Source organism: Balaenoptera physalus (assembly GCF_965194825.1).
Source record: "Balaenoptera physalus genome assembly, chromosome: X".
NCBI lineage: Eukaryota > Metazoa > Chordata > Mammalia > Artiodactyla > Balaenopteridae > Balaenoptera > Balaenoptera physalus.
In genome coordinates, this window is record NC_138903.1 from 104,607,098 (window position 1) to 104,634,097 (window position 27,000).

The 27,000-nt window shown below is 40.6% G+C and overlaps 2 long non-coding RNA genes across 3 annotated transcripts in view; one reads left to right on the top strand and one right to left on the bottom strand.

The window, feature by feature from the left end:
* Positions 1 to 26,119, top strand: part of LOC309652097 — a 97,223-nt gene extending 71,104 nt beyond the window's left edge. Inside the window, exons 7-8 of one of the 2 annotated variants that reach the window (XR_014258566.1) lie at positions 8,068 to 8,235; positions 22,610 to 26,119. This is a non-coding gene — a long non-coding RNA (uncharacterized lncRNA). Of the gene's footprint in view, positions 1 to 8,067; positions 14,011 to 22,609 lie in introns of those variants that run through there. The other variant, XR_014258568.1, reaches the window with a different exon arrangement.
* Positions 1 to 27,000, bottom strand: part of LOC309652109 — a 42,576-nt gene that overhangs the window by 13,887 nt on the left and 1,689 nt on the right. The window contains exon 2 of the long non-coding RNA XR_014258587.1: positions 22,759 to 26,089. This is a non-coding gene — a long non-coding RNA (uncharacterized lncRNA). The remainder of the gene's footprint in view (positions 1 to 22,758; positions 26,090 to 27,000) is intronic.

Genomic DNA, 27,000 nt, shown 5'->3' on the forward strand with positions numbered 1-27,000 from the left:
CCAAGCGCCCTCTGTAATCCCTCCTTCCCCTCTGTCTCCAGGCAATCACTGATCTGTTTTCTGTCATTTTAGGTTAGTTTGCATTTTTTAGAATTTATATTTGAATCATACATTGAATCATATATCTTTTTTCCAGCTTCCTTTGTTGAGCATAATTATTTTGAGATTCACCCATGTTGTTGCATATATCAATAGTTCATTCCTTTTTTTTGCTGAGTAATATTTCAGTGTGTGGGTATATATACAACTAATTGTTTACCCATACATCTGTTGATGGATGTTTGGATTTCCAGTTTTTAGCTATTGCAAATAAAGCTTTTATGAACATTTGTGTACAAGACTTTCTATGGATAATGTTTTCTTTTCTCTTGGGTAAGTATCTATGAGAGGAGTGGCTGAATCATTTCATAGGTGTATGTTAAACTTTTTAAAAAACTACCACACTGTTTTACAAAGTGGTACCATTTATATTACCACCAGCCATGTGATAGAGTTCCAGTTTATTGGCATCCTCAGCAACACTTGGTATGGCGATTCTTTTTAATTTTACCCATTCAAATTGATGTGTAGTGTTATTTCATTTTGGTTTTAGCTTGCATTTACCTAACGATCAGTGATGTTGAAACTCTTTTCATGTGCTTATTGGCCATCTGTATATCTTCTTTGGTGAAGTGTTTATTCAAATCTTTTGCCCATTTTATATTGATTGGGTTGTCTATTTTCTTATTTTTGAGTTTTTAGAGTATTTTATATATTCTGGATACAAATCCTTTATCAGATATATGCTTTGCAAACATTTTCTTCCAGTCTATGAATTGTCATTCTCATTATCTTAACAGTGTTTTTCAAAGAACAAATGTTTTTAATTTTTGTGAAGTCTAACTTATCAATTTGTTTTTAATGGCTTATGCTTTTGGTGTCATATCTAAGAAATCATTGCCTAACCCAAGGTCATGAGATTTTTCTCCTAAATTTTCTTCAAGAAATTTTGCAGTTTTAGTTTCTATATTTAATACTGTGATCCATTTTGTGTATGGTACAAGGTATTAATCCAAGTTATTTTTTGCATATGAACATCTAGTATTTCCAGGACCATTTATTGAAAAGGTTATTCTTTTTCTAATGAACTGCCTTTACACCTTTGTAAAACAAAAATCAGTTGTCTATATTTGTGTGAGTATATTTCTGGGCTCTCTGTTCTCTTCCATTAATATATTTTTCTGTTTGGACATCAATCCCACACTGTCTTGATTATAGTATAGCTTTATAATACTTTTTTTTTTTTTTTTTTTTGGCTGCACCGCGCACATGGCTTGCAGGATCTTAGTTCCCTGATCAGGGATTGAACCCGGGCCCGGCAGTGAAAGTGCCAAGTCCTAACCACTGGACTGCCAGGGAATTTCCTATAATACATCTTAAAATCAGGTAGTGTTAACCTTCCAAATGTGTTCTTTTCTCAAAGTTGCTTTGACAATTCTAGGTCATTTGTATTTACATATGAATTTTAGAATCAGCTTGTGATTTTCTATAAAAATTCCTGCTGGGAATTTGAAAGGGATTATATTGAATCTGTAAATCAATTTGGGAAGAATTGTTATCTCAACAATATTGAGTCTTCTGACCCATGAATAAGGTATAAATATCACTATTTAGATTTTCTTTAATTTCTCCCAGCAAAGCTTTATAGTTTTCAGCATACAGGTTTTGCACATCTTTTCTTGACCAAATGCTTTGGCCAGAACTCTAGTACAGTGCTGAATATAAAGAGTGAGAATGGACATCTTGATTTATTACTGATCTTCTTATAGGGAAAGCACTCAGTCTTTCACCAATAAGTATGATGTTAAGTATAGGTTCTTCATATATGCTCTTTATCAGGTTGATGAAGTTCCCTTCTGTTCCTAGTTTGCTGAGAGTTATTATCAGTAATGGATGAAAGAGCTGTGAAGTGGAAGCTTTGGACCTCACCCTACCTTAGTCAGAATTGTTCTGTTTTATGTTTTATGTGTGGATATTCTCTGTGAACTTTGTTTGCAAAATGAATTCAACTCCTAATAAGAAAAAAAAGTTTGAATAACACTACTTTATACAATAAGTAAATGTATTAGTCAGGGTACTCCAGAGAAACAGAGCCAGTAGGATAGATAGATAGATAGATAGATATGTGTGTGTGTATAATATAATATAATGAGGAATTGGTTCACAATATTACGGAAGTGAGAAGTCCCAAGATCAGCCATCTGCAAACTGGAGACCCAGGAAAGCCAGTGGTATAATTCTTAGAGAATGGATGAATTCCAGTCCAAGTCCGGAGGCCTGGTGTAAAATCTCAGTACAAGGGCAGAAGATCAATGTCCCAGCTCATTCAGGCAGACAAGAAGCAAAACGGGTGAATTCTTCCTTCCACCTTGTGTTCTATTCAGGTCCTCAATGGATTGGATGATGCCCACATTGGGGAGGGCAGTCTACTTTACTGAGTCCACCAATTCAAATGCTCATCTCATCTGGAAACACCCTCATAGACACACCCAGAAATGATGTTTAATCTGGGCACCCCTTAGCCCAGTCAAGTTGACACATAAGTTAACCACCACAGTAAGTTATTGAAAAATTGAATATAAATTTAACTTTTTATTTTCCAGTGAACTAGAAACACATAGGGAAATCTTTTGAAAGAATATTCCTGCATTCTTTGTAAAATCTAGAGGATTCCTAGGCCATGCTTGAAAACGCTGATTCTGGGAATTCCCTGGCGGTCCAGTGGTTAGGACTCCGCACTCTCACTGCCAAGGGCGCAGGTTCAATCCCTGGTCGGGGAACTAAGATCCTGCAATACGTGTGGTGTGGCCAAAAAAACAAAACGAAACGAAACAAATGCTGATTCTGCAGCCTCTTAGAAGAAGTAGAGTTGTAAGACTGAGAGGGAACTTTCCAGAGAAGACTGATCTAACCTTCTGCCCCCAGGGATTGTAGTAGTGCTGGGGAGAAGGTGTGGCGAGTCTAGAGAAGGACATTTTCCCATTTCTCTCACTGTTCTATATCTTAGCAACAAGGCATAAGTTCTGCACAGCCTTGGATTCCCTTGGGATTACAGGCTGCTTGCGGGCAGGAACTGTATTACTTTCTTTTCTGTAGCTCCTTCAGCTGTCTCTCACAGTTCTTTAAACATCTCATGTGCAAATGAGTAAATAAATGATAGGTGGGCGGATACCTTTTCCTTCCTACCATCTCTTGCCCCTTACTTTTTGAGCTCACTCGGCCCAGCTCTAGACAGACTTGTGAAGCAGATCAAGTTTGTCTTTGGTGCCCTTTGCCCACCACGTGTTGCTGTCTCCTGAGTGCCCGGTGTGTCCTCCTACTCGTGATCGTTTCACTCTCAAATCCCAGCAAGGCCTGTTCTTCACAGGCAGCATCCCATGCCTCATCTGAGCTTCCTCATTATGTGTCCTGTCTTGCTTTCTTTAACGATTCCACAGAGTTAGGGTCAGGCCACCTAGTGGATGAAGATTACAGAGAAGAGAGCCTTCAGACTCTTGCCTCAGCATGCAACTAGGGTATCCACAGCACTCTCCTCCCTCTCTCATCACCTCCAAGCACCGAGCCCACCCATGGTGGACAGTACTTACCCACCTCCCAAGCCCCCTTTCCCCTCTCTGAGAACAGTTTTGTGTGATCCTGGGGTAGTTTGGTTTTTAAGGGCAGGTAAGCCACAAAAATAGAGCAAGCCCTTTTTGGATCACCGTGTCTCCCACTACTCATTGTTCAAAGTTCCTGTTTTCCAAGTTGATATATTGAGAAAAGTATAAGCTTCTGCCAGAGCATCCATTTCTCTCCATGTGTGGGTTATCCTGTCCTATCTTGGCTCATAGGAAATAAAGGAAACAAACTATTTTGTTTCAGTTAGGGAGAATCAGTATTAAGGATTTACTCCTTCCTTTGTTTGTTAAACAAATCATCATCATGCGCCCACTATATACAAATAGATTATGATAACAGGGACTTCCTTAGATATCGGTTTGTTTTCTGTTTACTCCATCAGGGAAACTTGAAGAACTGTAAATGGCTCACTAACAAAAGCAAACAACACTCAAACATTTAAAATTAGGCAACTTTCAAACTACCATCCACACATGTTTCCAGGTTTCATTTAAAAGCAAAACCAACTTGAGTACCAGGTGTGAACTTAAAGTAATAGGATTGTTATCTTCTAGAAATAAACCTGAGAGGGTGTACCCTTCCGAAGACATAATCTCCCAGCTAGTGTAGCCATCTTGAGAGTCCGAGCCCTAGTTCTATTGGTGTGGCCACAACTACTTGTCTTTTGGGACTAAAATTAGACCTCACCTCCTGCTTCAGGGAGCCGGCCCTCACCCTCAAGTCTGGGTTTGATGCTCTTCTTCTGGGGTCCCTGAGCGTCCTGTGCTTACATCTATCAAAGCACTTATCACACTGGATTGTATGTCTCCCTTATCTGAAGGTAGGGAAGATGTCTTGTTTGACTTTGTATCCCTGGGGCCAAGCAGTTGCTCAGTAAATATTCGTTAACTGAAAAAAGTCTCTGCGTCATATTTTTGGACCATCTTCAACGATAGCAAATCTTTCTTCTTTTACTGGAGAATGTGATTTTTGGCAAACAGATGTTATTCGGAAACATGTTGGGCAAATCAGGTATTCATCAAACTGAATAACACTGTCTATTTAAAAATGAGCTGTGATCACAATGTATTGACTACTTTTCTTCTGCGATTCATAAACTGGCTCTGAAAACAATTCCGAAGAAGGAATTGCAAAAGGTTTTGACCAATAGAAGCTTCCCAGGGCAATATCTTTGAAAGACTATGTTCCTTTATATGTTTAAGTTGGAATATGTGTTTAGAGAAAAATGAAACAAATATTTGTCCTGAAAATTATCGAACACCTACTCCAGGGAGCAGAGCATGGCGTTTCGAGGTTAAGAGCATTACTCTGGAGCTGGACTGCTTGGGTTCCAATCCTGCCTCTGCAGCTAAGTTAGCTGTATCGTCTTGGACAAGTTACTCAACCTGTTGTTTCCTCATTTGTAAAATGGGGATAGTACCTCCCACATAGAGTCATTGTGAGGATTAGTTGAGTTAATCACATCAAGTGCTTAGAATATAGGGCCCGGTACATAGTAAGTGCTCACTAAGAGTTGTTATTATCATTGTTATCTTTATGATCATAACAATGTTTGAGGCACTGTATTAGCAAATACTAAAGATAATACTTTTTTTACAAAGACCTATCCCTTCCCTCAGGAAGTTCACAGTATAATGGGAAATAATTTATGTTATCATACAACTTGATGGGAGCTCTCAGAAATGCCAGCTGTCATGATGGCAGGAGCAGCTGACATGGGGAAGGGTCTAGTATCGAGAGCATCTCAGTACAGCTCTATAAGCACCAAATGCCCTCCACCCCATTCAGAACATTGTGTCCTGAGAATAGAAGTGTCAGTACGACCAGATATTGATGTTCATGGTAGTGATGAGAACAGAAGGACCTGAGAGTAGAGATCACACTTTTTTACTAAAATACTTCCATTTTTTAAAAAAACAAAGGAATGGTATGCAGTGTCAGTTCCTTTGAAAGTATTCAGTGCTCCTTACTTCACTCCGAATAGGAACCCGTCTGGACAGAGAATTCATAGACTCGATCATCAGTATGTCTCTCTGTTTAAAAAAAAATTGGTTCCAGTTTCAAAAACTAAGATACAGTGTTGCTCTGATCCTGAAAGAATGGAATAATCTGGAAGGATTTGCCATTTTACCAAGAGAGTTTAGAGGTTTACTATGGATTAGAATTGCACCAATATTTAAGAATAGTAACATTAAATAATGATATAATTTACACTTGGGGATGCATTGTTTCATTACTGTATCATTTCTTTTACTGTGCAGAAATTAGTTTTTTCAATTAAAATATTGGTTGCCTTTTTTTAAACCAGAGTTTCCCTCTTTCAGAAATAGTTATAAAAATGACAATTTATGTTGCAATCAGTTATTTTGTATGATTCATGAAGAAACACTTTAAAAATAACTTTGTAATAAAGACAGAAAACTGTTTCTTTACGATTGTGATTCATCATAATTACTTTTGAACATTTGGTAAATCCTATTTCGGGTAATTTTTAAGAAGTACGTTAAAACTCTTTCAGAGTCTGTTTAAGGCCCTCCTTTATGAATTCTGCAGAAGCTTCACTTTGTGAAGAAAATGGGCTTGAGGTAATAAGCATAATGTGAGACAAGGTGGTTATATGTGTTTCTGCCCTCTCCTCATCTTTTCAGTTTCCCTTCTGAGAAGTTGAAAGTCAAGGGATTATTTTGGAGAATTAAAGTAATTGCAAAGAGAAACAGCAAGAGCCTGCAACCTTTCCACCATGGCATGTTCTGTGCTTCTGGGCCCAAGGGGCAAGCAAGAGGTGCCAATTCTTAAGAGACCTGTGATGGAGCCACAGACGTGTTTTCTTAAGAAAGGGAGAGAGGATACGGCAGTGGTAACTGGAGCCGAGTGCTATACTTGGCATTTGTTCCAGGTTTGCTTAGTTGAACTGAATTTCCTGCTTATGGGCAAGATACCATTCCGAGTTGTACAGAACGAGCACACAGCTGTCATCTTCATTTTGCCCCAAAGGCTATTAACAGTTGGTCCTAAAGTGAAGCATTTTATTCTGTTACATGGATCATGAGTAGAGCAATCATAAAGTGTATTGATGTTGGGAAGAAAATCTGCGTTCTGAGCATGTGTATGATTAACACCCTTATTGGACACTAATAATGCTGAGAGTTTCCAACCTCACCTGGAACTTCCTAAGGGTTGTGAAAATGAATTTTTCACCACTACAGCTACTATAATCCCTGGTGCACTTCTTTTTTAAAAAAAATTTCATTTATTTAACTATAGTTGATCTACAATATTGTGTTAGTTTTAGGTGTACAGCTTCAGATTCTTTTCCATTATAGGTTATTACAAGATATTTAATATAGTTCCCTGTGCTATACAGTAAATCCTTGTTGTTTGTCTATTTTATATACAGTGATGTGTATCTGCTAATCCCATACTCCTAATTTATCCCTCCCCCTCCCCTTTCCTCTTTGGTAACCATAGGTTTGTTTTCTATGTCTTTGAGTCTGTTTCTGTTTTGTAAATAAGTTGATTTGTATTAATTTTTTAGATTCCACATATAAGTGATATTATATAATATTTGTCTTTTTCTGCCTGACTTCTTTCACTTAGTATGATAATCTCTAGGTCCATCCATGTTGCTGCAAATGGCAGTATTTCATTCTTTCTTACAGCTGAGTAATATTCCATTGTATATGTGTGTGTGCGTGTGTGTGTGTGTGTGTATACACATATATACCACATCTTCTTTATCCATTCATCTGTCGATGAACACTTAGGTGTCCATGTCTTTGCTATTGTGAATAGTGCTGCTATAAACATAGGCATGCATGTATCTTTTCGAATTAGAGTTTTGCTCTTTTCCGGATATATGCCCAGGAGTGGGATAGCTGGGTCATATGGTAACTCTATTTTTAGTTTTTTAAGGAACCTCCAGACTGTTTTCGATAGTGGCTGTACCAGTTTACATTCCCACCAATAGTGTAGGAGGGTTCCCTTTTCTCCACACCCTCTCCAGCATTTATTATTTATAGACTTTTTGATGATGGCCATTCTGACTGGTGTGAGGTGTTACCTCATTGTAGTTTTGATTTGCATTTCTCTAATAATTAATGATGTTGAGCATCTTTTTATGTGCCTCTTGGCCTTCTGTATGTCTTCTTTGGAGAAATCTCTATTTACGTTGGACTTAGTGACTTGATTCTAATGCATAGAATATGACAAAGGTGTTGGGATGGGACTTCTGTGATTAGGTTACAAAAGATTGTGACTTCCATCCTGCTGGCACTCTCTCTTGCCGTCTTACTTACTCTGATGAAGTTTGATGCTGTGTTGCGAGATGCTCTGTAGGGAGACCCACATGCCAGAGACTCAAGGAGGCCTGCAGCCAACAGCTTATGAGGAACTGAATCCTTTGTCCAACAGTCTGCGAAAAACGGAATCCTGCCAACAACCATGTGACTGAACTTGGAAGCAGATCCTTCCCAGTAGAGCCTTCGGATGAGGTGGTGTCCCTGGCCAGCACCTTGATTGTGGGCTTGCGAGAAGCCCTGAAGCAGAAGACCCAGCTAAGCCACGCCTGGATTCCTGAAAGTATGTTTTAAGCAGCTAAGTTTTGGGGGTAATTTATTATACTACACAATAACTAATACACCTTGCAAGAGGTAACCACTATCCTAAATGTGCTATCATTCCCATACATGTCTTTATATGTATGCTACATTTATATGTATCACTCCCATGTATGCCTACACACACACACACACACGTACAATTACTATATATATAGAGTAATTGTATTACATGTTCTTAAAATCCATATAAATGATATTATAGTATTTGTATCCTTCTGGAATTAGAGTTTCCCTTATTCGTTTTTCCACCGCCACCATTCCATCTTTGCCTCTCTGGGTCTTTCTCTGTGTCTCAGCCTCTGTGAGTTCTAGTCTCCACCCCAGCCCAACCCTTTCTGTCCTGTTCCGTTTACCTGCAGTAGTCCCAAACTGGTGACTTAAGCCTGGTCCCACCTTAGGTGAAGCCCAGCTTCTTCCCGTATGGCTCTCTAAACCAAAATCTCGGCCTTGCTCTTCAACATTACATGGGCCTCTAGGCCAACCTGGATCGTCACTGGGGTTTTCTTTGATAATGGTGCTTTTTAGAGCAGTATGCATCTAAAAGTTTAACGTGCATAGGAATTTCCTGGAAACCTTGTTAAAATGCGACTATGAAGGTCCGGGGAGGGCCTGAGATTCTGCATATCTACAAAGCTTTCAGGTGTTGCTGATGCTGTTGCTACATAGACCCCATATTTAGTAACAAGATTCCAGAGGCTAGATGTCTATCTCTCTCTTTACGAAAATTGTTTCAACTTGACATTTTAATTTATTTTTTAATTTTTATTTATTTATTTATTTTTTAACATCTTTATTGGAGTATAATTGCCTTACAGTGGTGTGTTAGTTTCTGTTTTATTATATTAGATACCAATAAAGGAATTCAAAATAGGCTTACCCAGTGGTAGAAAGTGATGGCTTTCAAAGGTAAGGTGGGCCAAAACAAAACCAAATAATGTAAGGAAAGACTTTACTCGGTGTTATTTACCAAAGAGAAATCTGTTCATACTTAAGCTTATTTACTGAAAGTAAACTTTTATTTTTAACTTGAACAAATGCTGACAAATATATATGTAGAAGGTAGGATAAAAGTCAGATGTCAGTGGATATCACTTTTTGGGGAATGAACTCTGGAGAGATATCAGTGTTGATAAAATTCCCCTGGGCTTCTAAAAAACAAAAAACCTAAAGAATGAAGAACAGATTCTTTCTTTTTTCCTCCATCCTTTTCTTTCTACTCCTCCCAACTACAGAATAAAATAAGAGAAAATGAACAATTATACAACATTAACCTGCACCAGTGACTTTATAAATCTAAGAAAATAGTCTTATGTGTGTATATACTATATCTCAATAAGGAGAGAAGAACAATACATTTTCTTTTTGTAACTTGGAACCTTGTGTATCTGATGGCTTCGACCACCTGATGACCGCAGCAGCCTTGTCTCTGTTGCCCAACACCACAAATGCTTGCCCCACCCCTCCTTTGATCGTCTCATTCTCTCTTTCTTTCTTTTTGGAGAGGCCATTCTGAGATTTAAATAAAGCTTTCTATTGATACTTAAGAAGACTTTGCACAATTTCTGCTTTGACCAAGTAACAGAGACTGGATTTACCCTCTTACTTTAAAGAACCAAAAAACAGGACAAAATGTATAAGCTATACCTGACTTGGCTCCCTGAACTCTGAGATCAGTGTCCGCAACCCAGGGAGTCTTCCAAGCTCTGCCTCAGCTCCCCTTCCCCATGTCCTATCCTGGAAACTTTCTGAAGGCACTAAGTTGGGTCAAATCTTCCACCTTAAGACACTGGGAAAAGAAGGGCAAACTAAACCTAAAGCAAGCCAGAAGGAAATGATAAAGATCAGAGTGGAAATTATTGGACTAGATAATAGAAAAAACAATCAAGAAAATCAATGAAACCAAAAGCTGGTTCTTGGAAAAGATCAACAAACTTGACAAAACTTTAGTTAGATTGACTAAGAAAAAAAGAAGACTCAAATTTCTAGAATCAGAAATGAAAGAGGGGATATTACTACTGACTTTACAGAAGTAAAAAGGATTATGTGGGAATTCTATGAACAATTATATACCAATAAATTAGATGAAATGGACAAATTCCTAGAGAGACACAAACTACTGAAATTGACTCAAGAAGAAAAAAAACAGTATGAATAGATCTATAACAAGTGACAAGCCTGGATTAGTAATTTTAAAAAAACTGCCCACAAAGAAAACCCCAGGCCCAGACGGTTCACCACTGAATTCTAACAAACATTTAAAGAACTAATACAAACTCTTCACCAACTCTTCCAAAAATAGAAGAGGCTGGAACACTTCCCAGTTCCTCCTATGGGGCCAATATTACCCTCATACCAAAACCAAAGACATCACAAGGAAAGAAAACTACAGATTATTATCTCTTATGAACATAGGTGCAAAAATCCTTAGCAAACTGAATCCAACAACATATAAAAAGAATTATGCACAATGAGAAGTGGGATTTATCCTAGGAATACGCAGTTTGTTTAACATCTGAAAGTAAGTTAATGTAATACATCATAATAATTGAATAAAAAACAAAATCACATGATCATCTCAATAGATGCAAAAAAGCATTTGACAAAATCCAACAACCTTTCATGACAGAAACACTCAACAAACTAGGGATGGAAGAGAACTTCCTCAACAAAGGACTTCTATGAAAAACCCACAGCTAACATCATACTTAATGGTGAAAGCATAGATGCTTTATACCCTTAAAATTAGGAACAAAACAATGTCTGCAGCTCAACATTTTATTGGAGTTCTATCCAGGGCAACTAGGCCACAGAAAGAAATGAAAGACATCCATACTGGAAAGTGAAAAGTAAAATTATCTCTATTTGCAGATGACATGATCTTGTATGTAGAAAATCTCAAGGAATCCACAAAGAAAACAAAACACCTATTATAACTAATTAAAAAGTTCAGCAAGGTTGCAGAATACAGGATCAATATACAATAATCAATTGTGTATCTGTATACTTACAATGAACAATCCAAGATTACAAAAACAATTCCATTTACAGTAGCATCAAAAAGAATAAAATACTTGGGAATAAAGCTAAGTGAAGGAGTGTAAAACTTATACTCTGAAAATTATAAGACACTGTTGAAAGAAATTAATGATCTAAATAAATGGGAACACATTCCATGCTCATGGATTGGAAGACTTAATATTGTTAAGATGGTAATACTTCCCAAATTGATCTATGATTTGATGCAATCCCTATAAGAATCTCAGCTGGCTTCTCTTTAGAAAATGGCAAGCTGATTGTAAAATTCATATGGAATTGTAAGTGACCCAGAATAGCCAAAGCAATCTTGAAAAAGAAGAACAAAGTAGGAGGATTCCCACTTCCCAATTTCAAAATTTACTACAAAGCAATGATGATCAAGATAGTGTGGAAATGGCATAGAGATAGACATATAAATCAATGGAATAAAATTGAGACTCCAGAAATAAACCCATGTGTCTATGGTCAACTGATTTTTGACAAGAGTGCCAAGTTCATTCAATGGTGAAAGAATAGTTATTTCAAAAAATAATGCTGAAATGACTGGATAACCACATGTAAAAGAATGAAGTTGGACCATGCCCCACACCATATACAAAAATCAACTTTAAATTGATCAAAAACTTAAATATAAGAGCTAAAACTATAAAACTCTTATAAGGAAACATAGGGGTAAATCTTCATGACCTCAGATTTGGCAAAGGATTCTTATTTATTGCACCAAAAGGATGAAAAACAAAAGAGAAAAATAGATAAATTGGACCTCATCAAAATAAAAAACTTTTGTGATTCAAAGGACATTCATGAAAGTGCAAAGACAGCTCACAGGATGGGAGAACATATTTGCAAATCATTAATCTGATGAGGGGATTGTATCTAGACTATATAAAGAATTTTTACAACTTGATAATAAAAACATAAATAACCCAATTAAAAAATGGGCAAAGGATATGAAATGATTATTTCCCCAAGGAAGATATACAAAATGGCCAATAAGCACATGAAAAGTTGCTCAACATCATCAGGGAAATGCAAATCAAAACCACAGTGAACTTCATACCACTTCATACCCACTTGGATGGCTATAATAAAAAAGCCAGATACTAGCAAGTATTGACGAGGATGTGGAGAAATCAGAACTCTTGTACATTGTTGGTGGGTATGTAAAATGCCACTTTGGAAAACAGTCTGGTAGTTCCTGAAAAGTTTAAACATAGAGTTACTATATAATCCAACAATTCTCTTCCAAGAATTGAAGAATATCTTCCTTCCAAGAGAAAGGAAAATATATGTCCACAAAAAAAAACTTGTTATAGCAGCATTATTCATAATAACCAAAAGGTGAAAACAACCCAAATGTCCATCAACTGATGAATGTATAAATACAATGTGCTATATCCATACAATGGAATATTATTTGGCCATAAAAGGAGCAAAGTGCTTACTGATACATGATACAACATGGATTCATCTTGGAAAACATTATACTGAGTCAAAGAAGCCAGTTACAAAAGACCACATATTATAAGATTCCATTTATTTGAAATGTCCAGAATAAAGAAATCTATAGACAGAAAGTAGATTAATAGTGGCTCAGGGCTGGAGGGAATAGGGAATAGAAAACTAAAGGGTATAGCATTTCTTTCTGAGGTGATGAAAGCGTTCTGAAATTGGTGATGGTCACACATGTCTGTGAATATACTAAAAACCATTGAATTGTACACTTTAAAGGGATGAATATGAATTATAATTATTATAATGTGTATGGTATATGAATTATATCTCAATAAAGCTGTTTTACAAATAAGCTGGTCATTCATAGGGCTCATCTTGTTTGCGTTCCATCTCTCTGGGATCACTGTCCTTTGTTGCCTAATATATAGTGTCTTGAAAATTGTTGCTTCATATTGTCTGGCTTTTTTTTTTTGGTTGTTTCATGCAGGAGGGTACATACAATTTCTACCACATCATCTTAGCCAGAAGTAGCAGTTTCCCTATTTTTTTAATTGCACAAACTGAGGCCAAAAGCAGCTAACTGGCTTACCAAAGTTCATGCTAGTTAGTGGCAGAGTCAGGTCTATAACCAGGATTTCCTGATCTGTAGTCCGAAGTTGAAACAGGATTGCTTCTTGCCTATCCAGGTTCTGGGGCAACTTGAGAGCTGAAGGTTAGTTAACCAGTCATAGACAAAGTGAATGTCTGGGGCTTGAGGATCCCTGAAAGGTCCAGATCAGTTCTCTGCCTTCTCCTCAATCCACAGGTGTTTACTGCACACCTGTGTGCATTACCTTTTGGGAGACATTTCTGGGGACAGAAGAGCAGGTGCTACCATCTCTGGCAACAAGAAGCTCACCATCTATTTGGGAGAAAAGGCTGCACATGAAACATCTCTATGACTCAAGCATGTTTACCTATAATATAATGAATGACTCACTCAACTGTGCAGCCAAGAGAGGCAGGAGGGGTCACAGTGTGCAGGCTTTTCTCAGGAAAGGCTTCCAACTTGAGTTTCAAAAGATGGCAGCATCCCCTGACTGAGTGAGGGAAGTAAAGGCAGGATGTTGTCTTCACAGGGTGTGTGTTAAAGTGCACCTGAGGCCTCAGAGGGTCCTTGGCTATAAGAAAAGCCTGTCTTGGGGTGGGGAAAGAAAGAGGAAGTTGTCCTAGCCTGAGGGCAGACCTGGGGGATTTGATGGAAGTCCTGTGGTGAAAAGGGTGACTAACAGGTCAGCTCCTTTGCCTACAGCAAAATCAAATGCTCCCAGGCAGACAGCTTTTTTTATAGGAAAACAAGTGTCTTCTCAGGTCATGAAAAAGCTGGGTTGTCCACTTGAAATTACAGGACAAATGTTCCAGACCCTAGCTATTCAATCATTCACTGAGCATGTACTGAGCACCTACTATATACTGGGAGTTGTGTTAGGGGCTGGGGATTGACAGGTGCCCAAGACTCGTGGCTTGCCCTAGTTCATGGTCTAGAGGGGAAGACACTTGGACAATGATAACAGATTTCCTTAAGGAAAGGTGCTCTCTTTCCCCACCCTACACCCTGTTAGTCAACAGAAGTGGCCACGTCTTTTCCCTTTGCAGATCCATCATCAGGGTCAGGGGGGACGGGGGAAGGACCCAAGGCCACAACAGCTGGAAGAGGTTTTCACTTCCTGCCGCGCATGGCAGGGCACACTCCCTGAAGACCAGTCCAGAGCTCTCCTTTACAGCCCGGCCCCCAACTCGCCGCCTCCGGGAAGCCTTCTCTTCTGCATCTGCTGCCCCTGTCCCCCCCCCACAGGCTCTCCTGGTTGCACTGAGATGTGTGGACATTGTTTGGCTCCCCTAGAAAAGCACAGGCCCTTTAGGGGGACGGTCCAGATCTTCTTCAAGTTTGTGACCCCCATGGCGTCTGCACAGGTAGGTGTTTGTTGACTGAATCACGAGGGCTTCGGAATCACTCTTCTCACCATCAGTGGTGCTTCTCTTCTACCTGCCCAGGGCCTGTCTACAGAGGGCCTTCCCATCCTCTTCCTGTCTCTTTGGCTCCTCTGCAGGGCCTCCCGGGAGGTTTCCGCTCCCACGGCCGCGTGTGATGCTGGTGGTGCTGTGATGGCGGATACAAGGAGGGACTGCGCCCCCAGGTGAGGCCCCGCCCCCCCCAGGGAGTGACTTGTCCTGTCCCTGGCCTCCGAGACTGCATGTCACAGCCAGACCGGGCTGTGGGTGCTCACCGAAGAGAAGCACCCACACAGGGGTGCCATCTGCCTACAGGAGCCAAAAGCCCTGGGGTGAAGAGCACAGGGTCTCAGGCCCAGCACCTCCTGCTGTTCGTGGAAGCCACAGGAGGGGCAGGGGACCGGCATGAGTGCCGGGGTCTCAGGACTTGATCTTGCTTGCACATCCCAAGGGGGTCACTGCACAGGCCTGTGACCCGGAGCCCAGCCCCTGAGAGTGGCGTGGAGTGTCAGGGCTCCATCCCTCCTGTTGAGCAGGAGCTGCAGGCCTGCCGGATCCTGGGCCTGGCTGAGTTGGCACCGACAAAGGCCCCTTTTCACTCACAGGCTCCCCTAGCTTGTGGGGTTTGAAGCAAGAATAATTTTGTCATCTCACGGTCGGGGTGCAGGGCCCTGCCACTCACAGACACTGCTCCTTTACCGTGTCCTCCATGCCTCAGGATAGGCATAGTGCATGGTGGGCTTTTTCCATAAACTGTAAATTCACCTTCTTCATTCATTTTCCCTCTTCCTGCTGGTTTTATAACAGAGAATCGCACCTCCCCCCACCAAAAAAAAAAGTCTTAGCAGTACAAGTGTCTGAGAGAAAACCAAACATACCCATGCATCTTGGTCTGCAGTTTAAGTCTGATAACACCACGCTCAGCAACTACAGAGCAGGGCCATACTCCCTGGTGAGCAAACAGTGGAGTTTCAGGGAAAATCCCTAATATCTATGAGTGTCATATGGGGTCAGAAACTCACTTTACCAAACAGATTCATGAGAGAGTGGCTTTTCACAATTTGAAGGTATACTTATTTTAAGAGATTCTAAAGTTGTTGAATCTGAGTGACTATGCATTTGTTCGTTTTCTTCCCCTGAGTTTTCAGATAGGAGTTTGTAGAAAGTGACTCATTCTATCGCACAGCTAATTAGTGGCCAAGCCTAGGACTTGGGCTCACTCTTTCTGAGCCCCGGACTCTTCATTTGAGCCTCCCTGGGATGGAAAGGTTTGCTTCCAGATTGCTGTTTAAACACTAAGTGGAGGGGGAAGGGTAAGCTGGGACGAAGTGAGAGAGTGGCATGGACATATATACACTACCAAACGTAAAATAGATAGCTAGTGGGAAGCAGCCGCATAGCACAGGGAGATCAGCTCCGTGCTTTGTGACCACCTAGAGGGGTGGGATAGGGAGGGTGGGAGGGAGACGCAAGAGGGAGGAGGTATGGGGATATATGTGTATGTATAGCTGATTCACTTTGTTATACAGCAGAAACTAACACACCATTGTAAAGCAATTATACTCCAATAAAAATGTTTTAAAAAATAGATAAATAAAAGATTTGTGCAGAAAAAAAAACCACTAAGTGGAATGGAAGGAAAAGAATATCTTGAAGCTGAAAGGTGTGAAGCCTTAGGACATTGACAACCAATTAAAAACTCAGATAAACTAAGGCTTCACACCTTTACATGCTGCAAAGCAGTCAATGGAGAAACAGGATTTGAATTCCTGAAAGGGGATTTACACATAAAGATCTAGGAACTCAGCTAACAGCATATTTGGGAGGAGTGAACAGGAGATGTCAGGGTGGAAAGACAGAGTCCTGATCAGATTCTCCCCGGCTCTGGGACCTTGTACAAATCATTTAACCTTCTTCAGCCTCTGTGGCTCATCTCAAATGAAGGAATGATGCTAATACCTGAGTTATTCCCAAATAGTCAACTGAGGTCATCCGATCAGTCCCCATATCTGCTCCATTTTATCCTAAATGTCTCTTGAACCCTCCACTTCTCTCTGTCCTCATGGTTCCTTCTTTAGTTCATCTTTCTACCTCGTCTGCCCCAGGCTGTGTCCTTTTCATTCCACTCTACACACTGATCCAAAGAGATCTTTCTAGAAGGCAAAGCCGGTTACATGGCGAATCTGCTTAAAACCCTTCAATAGCTTCTCATTACTCTCAGGATAAGATCAAAACCCTTGCCCTGGTGTACAAGGCCCTTCATGGTCTGGCACCTGTCTGCCTCTCCAGGCTTATCTCACTCTGCTCCTCTCTCTTAAGTTCCAGCCATAATAAACTAGTAGCTGTTCCCCAATGAGCCAGCCTCTCTCACCTCCAGCCTTTGCAGTAGCTTTTTCCTCTAGCTAGAACACTCAGCCCCTTCCCACACCCCATCCTCCCCTAACCCTGTAATCCTGTAGGGGAAGTGCTCCCCGAGTCTGACCTCCTCCTCCTCAGTGTGCCCCAGCATCCCATGCTTCTGACATCTTAGCACTCATCACCCTGATTGAAATGGCCTTTTGCCTTGTTGGTTTCTCCCACTCAGTTCTGCAGGACTGTCTTACTCATCATTATGTTTCCAGCGGAGCCTGTTGAATGAATGGTGAATGTTTAAATCATCAAGAAAAAAAGGGAGAGGATGCAAATCATTAAAGTTAGAAATGAAAAAGGGGAAATCACAACTGACACTGCAGAAATACAAAGGATTATAAGAGACTACTACAAACAACTATATGCCAATAAAATGGACAACCACGAAGAAATGGACAAATTCTTGGAAAGGTACAATTTTCCAAGACTAAACCAGGAAGAATTAGAAAATATAGAAAATATAAATAGACCTATCTGTTTAGAAAATATAAACAGACCGTCCCCCTAAAGGGCCTGTGCTTTTCTAAGGGAGCCAAACAATGTCCAGATGGCTTCACAGGCGAATTCTATCAAACATTTAGAGCAGAGCTAACACCGATCCTTCTCAAACTCTTCCAAAAAATTGCAGAGGGAGAAACACTCCGAAATTCATTCTACGAAGCCACCATCACCCTGATACCAAAACCAGAAAAAGATATCACACAAAAAATTATAGACCAATATGACTGATGAACATACATGCAAAAATCCTGAACAAAATACTGGCAAACAGAATCCAACAGCACATTTAAAGGATCATACACTATGATCAAGTGGGATTTATCCCAGGGATGCAAGGATTCTTCAATATACGCAAATCAATCAATGTGATACACCATATTATCAAATTGAAGAAGAAAAACCATATGATCATCTCAATAGATGGAGAAAAAGCTTTTGACAAAATTCAACACCCATTTACGATAAAAACTCTACAGAAAATGGGCATAGAGCGAACCTACCTCAACATAATAAAGGCCATATACGACAAACCCACAGCAAGCATCATACTCAATGGTGAAAAACTGAAAGCATTTCCACTAATATCAGGAACAAGACAAGGATGTCCACTCTCACCACTCTTATTCAACATAGTTTTGGACGTCCTAGCCATGGCAATCACAGAAGAAAAAGAAATAAAAGGAATACAAATTGGAAAAGAAGAAGTAAAACTGTAACTCTTTGCAGATGACATGATGCTATGCATAGAAAATCCTAAAGAAGCCACCAGAAAACTATTAGAACTAATCAAAGAATTTGGTAAGTTTGCAGGATACAAAATTAATGCACAGAAATCTCTGGCATTCCTATACACCAACAATGAAATATCAGAAAGAGAAATCAAGGAAGCACTCCCATTTACCACTGCAACAAAAAGAATAAAATACCCAGGAATAAACCTGCCTAAGGAGGAGAAAGACTTGTATTCAGAAAACTATAAAACACTAATGAAAGAAATCAAAGATGACATAAACAGATGGAGAAATATACCATGTTCTTGGATTGGAAGAATCAATATTGTGAAATTGACTATACTACCCAAAGCAATCTACAGATTCAATGCAATCCCTATCAAACTACCAATGGCATTCTTCACAGAATTAGAACAAAAAATTTTACAATTCGTATGGAAACACAAAAGACCCCGAACTGCCAAAGCAATCTTGAGAAAGAAAAACGGAGTTGGAGGAATCAGGCTCCCTAACTTCAAACTATACCACAAAGCTACAGTAATCAAGACAGTATGCTACTGGCACAAAAACAGAAATAATAGATCAGTGGAACAGGATAGAAAGCCCAGAGATAAACCCACGCACATATGGGCACCTAATTTATGGCAAAGGAGGCAAGAACATATAATGGAGAAAAAACAGCCTCTTCAATAAGTGGTGCTGGGAAAACTGGACAGCTACATGTAAAAGAATGAAATTAGAACACTACCTAACACCATACACAAAAATAAACTCTTAGAGGAAAACACAGGAAAAACACTCTTTGACATAAACCACAGCAAGATCTTTTTTGACCCACCTCCTAGAGTAATGGAAATAAAAACAAAAATAAACAAATGGGACTTAATTAAACTTAAAAGCTTTTGCACAGCAAAGGAAACCATAAACAAGGCAAAAAGACAACCCTCAGGCAAAGGATTAATCTCCAAAATATACAGACAGCTCATGGAGCTCAATATCAAAAAAACAAACAATCCAGTTAAAAAATGGGCAGAAGACCTAAATAGACATTTCACCAAAGAAGACATACAGATGGCCAAGAGGCACATGAAAAGATGCTCAACATCACTAAGTATTAGAGAAATGCAAATCAAAACTACAATGAGGTATCACCTCACACTGGTCAGAATGGCCATTATCAAAAAATCTAGAAACAATAAATGCTGGAAAGGGTGTGGTGAAAAGGGAACCCTCCTGCACTGTTGGTGGGAATGTAAATTGATAGAGCCACTATGGAAAACAGTATGGAGTTTCCTTAACAAACTAAAAATAGAACTACCATATGACCCAGCAATCCCACTACTGGGCATATACCCTGAAAAAACCATAATTCAAAAAGAGTCATGTACCACAATGTTCATTGCAGCTCTATTTACAATAGCCAGGACATGGAAGCAACCTAAGTGTCCATCGACAGATGAATGGATGAAGAAGATGTGGCACATATATACAATGGAATATTACTCAACCATAAAAAGAAACGACATTGAGTTATTTGTAGTGAGGTGGATGGACCTAGAGTCTGTCATACAGAGTGAAGTAAGTCAGAAAGACAAAAACAAATACCGTATGCTAACGCATATATATGGAATCTAAAAAAAAAAAAATGGTACTGATGAACCTAGTTGCAGGGCAGGAATAAAGAGGTAGACATAGAGAATGGACTTGAGGACACCAGGTGGGAGGGGGCAGCTGGGGCGAAGTGAGAGTAGCATCGACATATATACACGACCGAATGTAAAATAGTTAGCTAGTGGGAAGCAGCAGCATAGCACTGGGAGATCAGCTCGGTGCTTTGCGATGACCTGGAGGGGTGGGATAGGGGGGATGGGAGGGAGGCTCAAGAGGGAGGGGATATGGGGACATATGTATGCGTATGGCTGATTCACTTTGTTGTACAACAGAAACTAACACAGTATTGTGAAGCAATTATACTCCAATAATGATCTATTTTTTAAAAAAAGCAAAAGGGAAAAAAAATGCTTTGTAAACTGCAACTTGTTACACCAGTGTTAATAAGTATTATGTAATATTACTGTGTTCAGGTTGGTTATTTAATATTGTTGGCCTACTCACCCATTTTATAGTAACTAATATCACATTTCAATTACATCATTCTGGTTCCTTATTATGCCCAATACTAATAAAGGCTACCACTTATTGAGCATTTAACCTGGGCTACATTCTGCAGTGAGATTTTAGATGTGTGATCTCATTTATTCCTCATTATAGCAAGCTAGGTATTATTATAAGCATTATCCCCATTTTTCGGATGAAAAAAGTAAGGCAAGCTCAAAGAGGTTAATTAGTTTTCCCAATAGCAAATAGCCAGATTTTGAATCCAGAAACTTCGAGTTTATGATCCAAACCCTGATTCTAATCATCTCCCGCTTCTGCCAAAGTCTTCAGATAAGGACACTATCAACAGAGTGAAAAGCAACCCACAGAATGGGAGAAAATATTTGCAAATCACATATTTGATAGGGGATTAATATCCAGAATATATAGAAAACTCTTAAAACTCAACAAAAAAAACCAACAAACAACCCGATTTTTAAAATTTTTATTTGTTTATTGAAATATAGCTGATGTACAATATTATATGTGACAGATGTACAATATAGTGATTCACAATTTTTAAAGGTTATTCTCCATTTATAGTTATTATAAAATATTGCCTATATTCCCTGTGTTGTACTATATATGTTCTTGTAGCTTATTTTATACCTAATAGTTTGTGCCTCTTAGCCCCCTACCCTTATGTTGCCCCTCCTCCCTTCCCTTTCCCCACTGGTAACCACTAGTTTGTTCTCTATATCTGTGAGTCTGGTTTTTTTCTGTTAAATTCACTAGTTTGTTGTATTTTTTAGATTCCACATAGAAGTGAGATCATACAGTACTTGTCTTTCTCTGTCTGACTTATTTCACTTAGCATAATATCCGCCAAGTCCATCCATGTTGTTGCAGATGGAAAAATTGCATTCAGCCACAAACAATCCTTTTTTAAAATGGGCAAAAGACTTTCTCCTAAGAAGATGTACAAATGGCCAATAAGCACATGAAAAGATGCTCAAATCACTAGTCACTAGGTAAATGCAAATCAAAACCACAATGGTATGCCACCTCACACCCATTAGGATGGCTATTATAAAAAGAAACAACAGAAAATAACAAGTGTTGGCAAGGATATGGAGCAATTGGAACCCTTATGCATTGCTGGTAGGAATGTAAATTGGTGCAGCCACTGTGGAAAACAGTATGGTGGTTCCGCAACATTAAAAATAGAATTACCGGGACTTCCCTGGTGGTGCAGTGGTTAAGACTCCACACTCCCAATGCCAGGGGCCCGGGTTCGATCCCTGGTCAGAGAACTAGATCCCACATGCATGCCACAACTAAGGAGCCCATGAGCCGCAACTAAGGAGCCCGCCTACTGCAACTAAGACTCAGTGCAACCTAATTAATTAATTAATTAATTAATTAATAGAATTACCATATATCTAGCAATTCCACTTCTGGGTATATATCCAAAGGAAGTAAAAGCAGGGTCTAGAAGAGATATTTGTATACTCATGTTTGTAGCAGTATTATTTACAATAGCCAAAATGTGGAAGCAATCCAAGTGTCCACTGATGGATAAATGGATATACCTACAAGAGAATATTATTCTGCCTTCAAAAGGAAGAAAATTTTGGCACATGCTACAACATGAATGAACATTTGAGGTCATTATACTAAGTGAAATAAGCCAGTCACAAAAGGATGAATACCATATGATTCCACTTATTTGAGATACCAAGAGTTGTCAGATTCACAGAGACAGAAAATAGAAGGGTGGTTGGCCAGGGCTGGAGCGGGTGGGGAACGGGGAGTTGTTATTTAATGGGTTCAGAGTTTCAGTTTTGCAAAATGAAAAGAAGTTCTGGAGATGGGTGGTGGTAATGGTTGCATAATAATGTGAATGACCTTAATAGTAAACTGTACACCTAAAAATAGCTAAAATGGTAAATTTTACATTTCGTATATTTTATCACAATTTATAAAAGAAGATCCAAGCCTTGATTTTAACCATTTCCCAGTCCTGCCAAAGTCTTCAGATAATTTCCTTCTGATGAATGTTTGCTGCTTTCCCTCCAGATAACCTGCCTTTTCTTTCTTTTTCCTCCTAAGACCAGACTGCTCTCTGCCAGGATCTCTAGAGCCTCACATTGGTCAATGACCCTGAAGAGGGCAGAGTCCAGCCTCAGGCCTCTAGCCCACCCTCTTCCTGGGAAGAAAATGCCTCTGCTCCGAAGGCAGCCAGCACATATTTTACTCACAACAGTCGGCAGATGGCTGTGGATCCCTTCTGTTCCCAGGAATCACATCGGAACTAACCGCGCTGTGCATTTTCCATCACTGGTAGCTATCCCAACGGTGACGTGGGGCATCGTTATTAATAGGTGAAGGACAAAGAGAGAGGGGAAGTGGCTTGGGCTGAGTCACACAGCAAAGTTAGAACTCCGATCTCCCAGCAACTAGCGTCGCCCTGGGCTCTGTCCCACACACCTGGCAGCTCCAGAGACTTGCTCCTTTTTGTACTCTGGGTAACGAACTCTCTAGCTAACCAAGCGGGTCTGACTTGTCTTACAGAGAAATGAAGCAAAATCTTCTTCGGGATGGTATATTATGATCTTTCTGTTTCTAATGGTTGGCAGGAAACCGAGTCCCCACTACTTACTGAATGACCTGGAACACATCATCGAAAGTTTCTGGACCCTCAGTTTTCCCTTCAGTAAAATGTAGACAAGATTTATTGGTGCCTACCCCCAGAGAAACTGGATGAGCTAGGGAGAGGAGTGGGGTGCCCTTATCCAATCTATTCTGCATTACCCTTTACACGGGTGAACTTCAAACCTGGCTGAGCATGATAATCACATGGGTGGCCTTTAAAAATACAAATTCCTGGGCCTTGCCCAGCCTGGCTTACTTGGATTTCTTCTCCTTTCTCCCGGCCAAGTGGCCCCCAGGGTGAAGGGAACCCCCTTGACTTGAGCAGCGGGGTGGTCTTTAACTTTTCTACGTAAATCCTCTCCAACTCAGCTTAAAGGAACCTTTGCTACGAGATGGGAAGCATTGCGTTCTGTCTCCTTTGAGCTCTCCCTTGGACTCACTGTTCCCCCAATTTTGGCACTTCTCACATACTGCTTGTTATTTTTACTTAACTGTTTCAAATCTTTGCCTCTTGTTTCCTCAGTTAGCTACTGGAGGGTAAAAACCATGACCTACCCTTCTCTTATTGCCCCGCAAATGCCAGCTCCATTAGCACCTAGTATCTCTTCAATAAATATTTGTTGAATGGCAAATCTTGTAATTTGGAAATCTGAAATAATTTCTTATTTATTTGGGAGACGTTCTGTGTCCTTTGGAAGCTCTCTGGTCACATGGAAAGAACTTTAAACAAAGAGGCAAGAGCCCTAGCTTCCAATCTTGGCTCTGTCACAAACTCCCATTGTGACCTGCAGCAAGTCGCTTGCCTTCTCTAGCCCTCAGTTCCCTCACTTGTGAAACCAGGGCTGATCTGTAAAGTTTCTTTTAGCTCTGGATTTTTTGGCTACTCTAGATAGCAAGGGGAAGCCTTTTTCATGTCAATGTCTTTAATGCCCACCATGCCTAATTTTTTTTCCTCTAAGGACTACATAATCGATGGATCACCTCCAGTTTATAAAATGAGAAACTCAAGTAAAGAACAAGTAAATGCTTTGGCCAAGCTTCCATGCATAGCGTGAGTGTGTGTGTGTGTGTGTGTGTGTGTGTGTGTGTGTGTGTGAGAGAGAGAGAGAGAGAGAGAGAGAGAGAGAGAGGGTGTGTGTGGCGTTGTTGCTCATTCCTCACTGCAGCTCCCTGGCTTTGACTGGATTCTTCCATCCCAGAGCTGTTACCAGTCCTTCCCAAGTGTAGGACTGTTAACCCTTAATTATCTGCATGCCCACTCTCTCTGTGAACAACCCAGGGCAAAGGTATGACATATTCTAGCTGGGTTTCCTCTTGTCCCTCTGCACACTCCCATGTAGGGTCAGAATGTCCACTGCAGTGTTCAGTACGGTCTGTTCAAATACTGTCCCCTGAGGAGGAAATGAAAGACATAAGACACTAGTCCTTGCCCTCTAGTTGGCCTGGGAGGCTGGGACAAGAATGTGTGGGGAAAAGCTGCCACCATATATAAGGGAGGACCTGGGAGCCAAGTGCTGCTTTGATATATCTCCAATACCTAGAACAGGGCCTGGTACATAGAAGATGCTCAGCAAATATGTTAAAAGAGGTGAAAACTGCCACAGTTTTCAAACTTTTTAATTTTAAGGAAGGGAAAGTCTTTCTTCAATGAAATCATCCCCAAAGCTCACTACATGAAACAGGTGGACGCAAGGTTGCCCTGGTTGAGGGGAGCTAGAGTCGAACCCTGCCTGCTGTCTCCTCTGGGCTCCAGAGAGAATCCTCAGAGCCCAGTTGGAAAACTTGCTGTAAGTCAGTTGAAAAGGAGGGGCGGATCAACTCTTGCTCTTTTTCTTGGTTAACCTTAACCAGGAGGGGATGCTGGCAAAATAAACGGAGGTTTGAAGGACCCAGCCCTCTAAAGGGAATATTTGCATCTGAAAAAGCATTGTCAATTTCTCCTCTCCCCTCATCGTCAAGTTCTAGGGAACTTCAATTATTAAGGGCAGAGGAGAAGAAGTTTTGAGTAGGAGATTTGTGAGTTGGTCCGCAAATGAGTATCAATGGAATGTTTGTTTAAAGAAAGAAGGAAAGACAAGCATTGTGGTAATGTTCTCCAGTATTCAATAGAAACCCACTGGGTGTTATCCTACAGGCAGTCCTGATTTGAAAATGCAATGTAAAACTCTCACGTGGCCTGGTCAGTGAGTGGATGGTGCTGCCTTTTGCACCATTGCACCCTGCAACACGCTGGCAGCTCTTAACCTTCCTAAGTTCCTGGTTAGTCGTGGCACACACAGCTGCCCAGAGGGGCTACCTGATGAGAGCAACTCTACTCGAAGTCTGCAGGACTGAGTGAAACCCACTGCCTGACTTGGCCTTCTCCTTGCCTCCTTGCCATGGCGGGTAAGGGAGGGAAGCCAACCCAGGGAATGCTTACTTGTCAAGGTGGTCCAGGGAGCAAGGCACATCCCAAATCTGCATCTGGAAGACAATTTTGGATAACCAATATCTATTTTTAAAACTTGTCAAAGGGATAAAATTTTTGAATTAAGAGGTCTTCATCATTATCCATCTCATGGCCCTTTCATATAAATCTCTTTACCTGCCCCACAGATTATCCCTGCTCACAGGCACCAGAAGGGACAGGCAGATAATTAATGCCTGGAACCCTGCTACAGATTGTGTCCCCCGCCAAAATTCATATGTTGAAACCTAAGCCCCAATGTGATGGTATTTGGAGGTGGGGACTTTGGGAGGTGATTAAGTCATGAGGGTTCCCTCATGAATGGGATTCATGCCTTTATAAAAGACCTCACAGAGATCCCTTGCCCCTTTCCACCATGTGAGGCTACAGAAAAAAGACAGCTGTCTTGAGCCAGGAAGAGGGTTCTTACCAGACACTGGATCTGCCAGCACTTTGATCTTGGACTTCCCAGTCTCCAGAAATAAATTTCTCTGTAAGAAATAAATGTTTGTTGTTTATAAGCCACCCAGTCTATGATGTTTTGTTATAGCAGCCTGAAAGGACTGATAGACCCCATTCAATAACAGGGGAAACTGAAGGTGAAAGGAGCTCCCCTTAGGCAGCAAGTCAGCAGGAGCTCCAGCTTCTCCCCAACTGCCCGGCATAGCCTTCTCCTCCACCTCTTGGCCAGTCTCCTGACTTCCCCAGCTTCAAAATCTAGCTCAGGTCTGACCTTGAAGAAGAGGACAGCCATCTAGCCACCCCTGCCCTTCCACTACTACTGCTGACCTCACCCCCTTGTCCAAGCCACCATCTCCCACAGCATCTGGACTAGTCTTTTGTACTTAAGTAGTTGAGTTGGGTATCATGACATCTAGTCTTAGGATAGAAGGCTGTCCTTCTAGGATAGAAGGCTGTTCAAGCTGGAGGGAACCTTGGACATTAGGACAAGACCTTGTCAAACTAAGACCTTGTGGGAGGACTCGCCCAAAGTCTCACAGCAAGTTACGACAAAGCCAGGGCTGCAAGCCAAGTTTTCCTATGTGTGCCTTCTTCGCTACATCCTGAGTTCCTCTGTTTCTTTTCTTGGTCCCTTTCCCCTATGTGCCCATGTCCCTTCTCCCTTCTGACCCTCTCCCCCTGTCCTGTCTCAGAGGGAGGCTCTAAGGATAGCTGCACAGTATCTGTTCTCTGGGACCTTGGTGTTGACTCAAGGGGGATTAATGACCTAAAGAGACACAGCCCGGATGGAGCCTGTGGTTCCCAGCTCTGAAACATAACTAGTCATCCTTGACACTGGTTCAGAAGCCAAAACGATGGCTCCCAGAGTTTTAGATCACTTGCCCAAGGTCACTCAGCTAAGAAATGGCCAGAGCAGGCGCCCATTGTAGGTCCTCAGGCC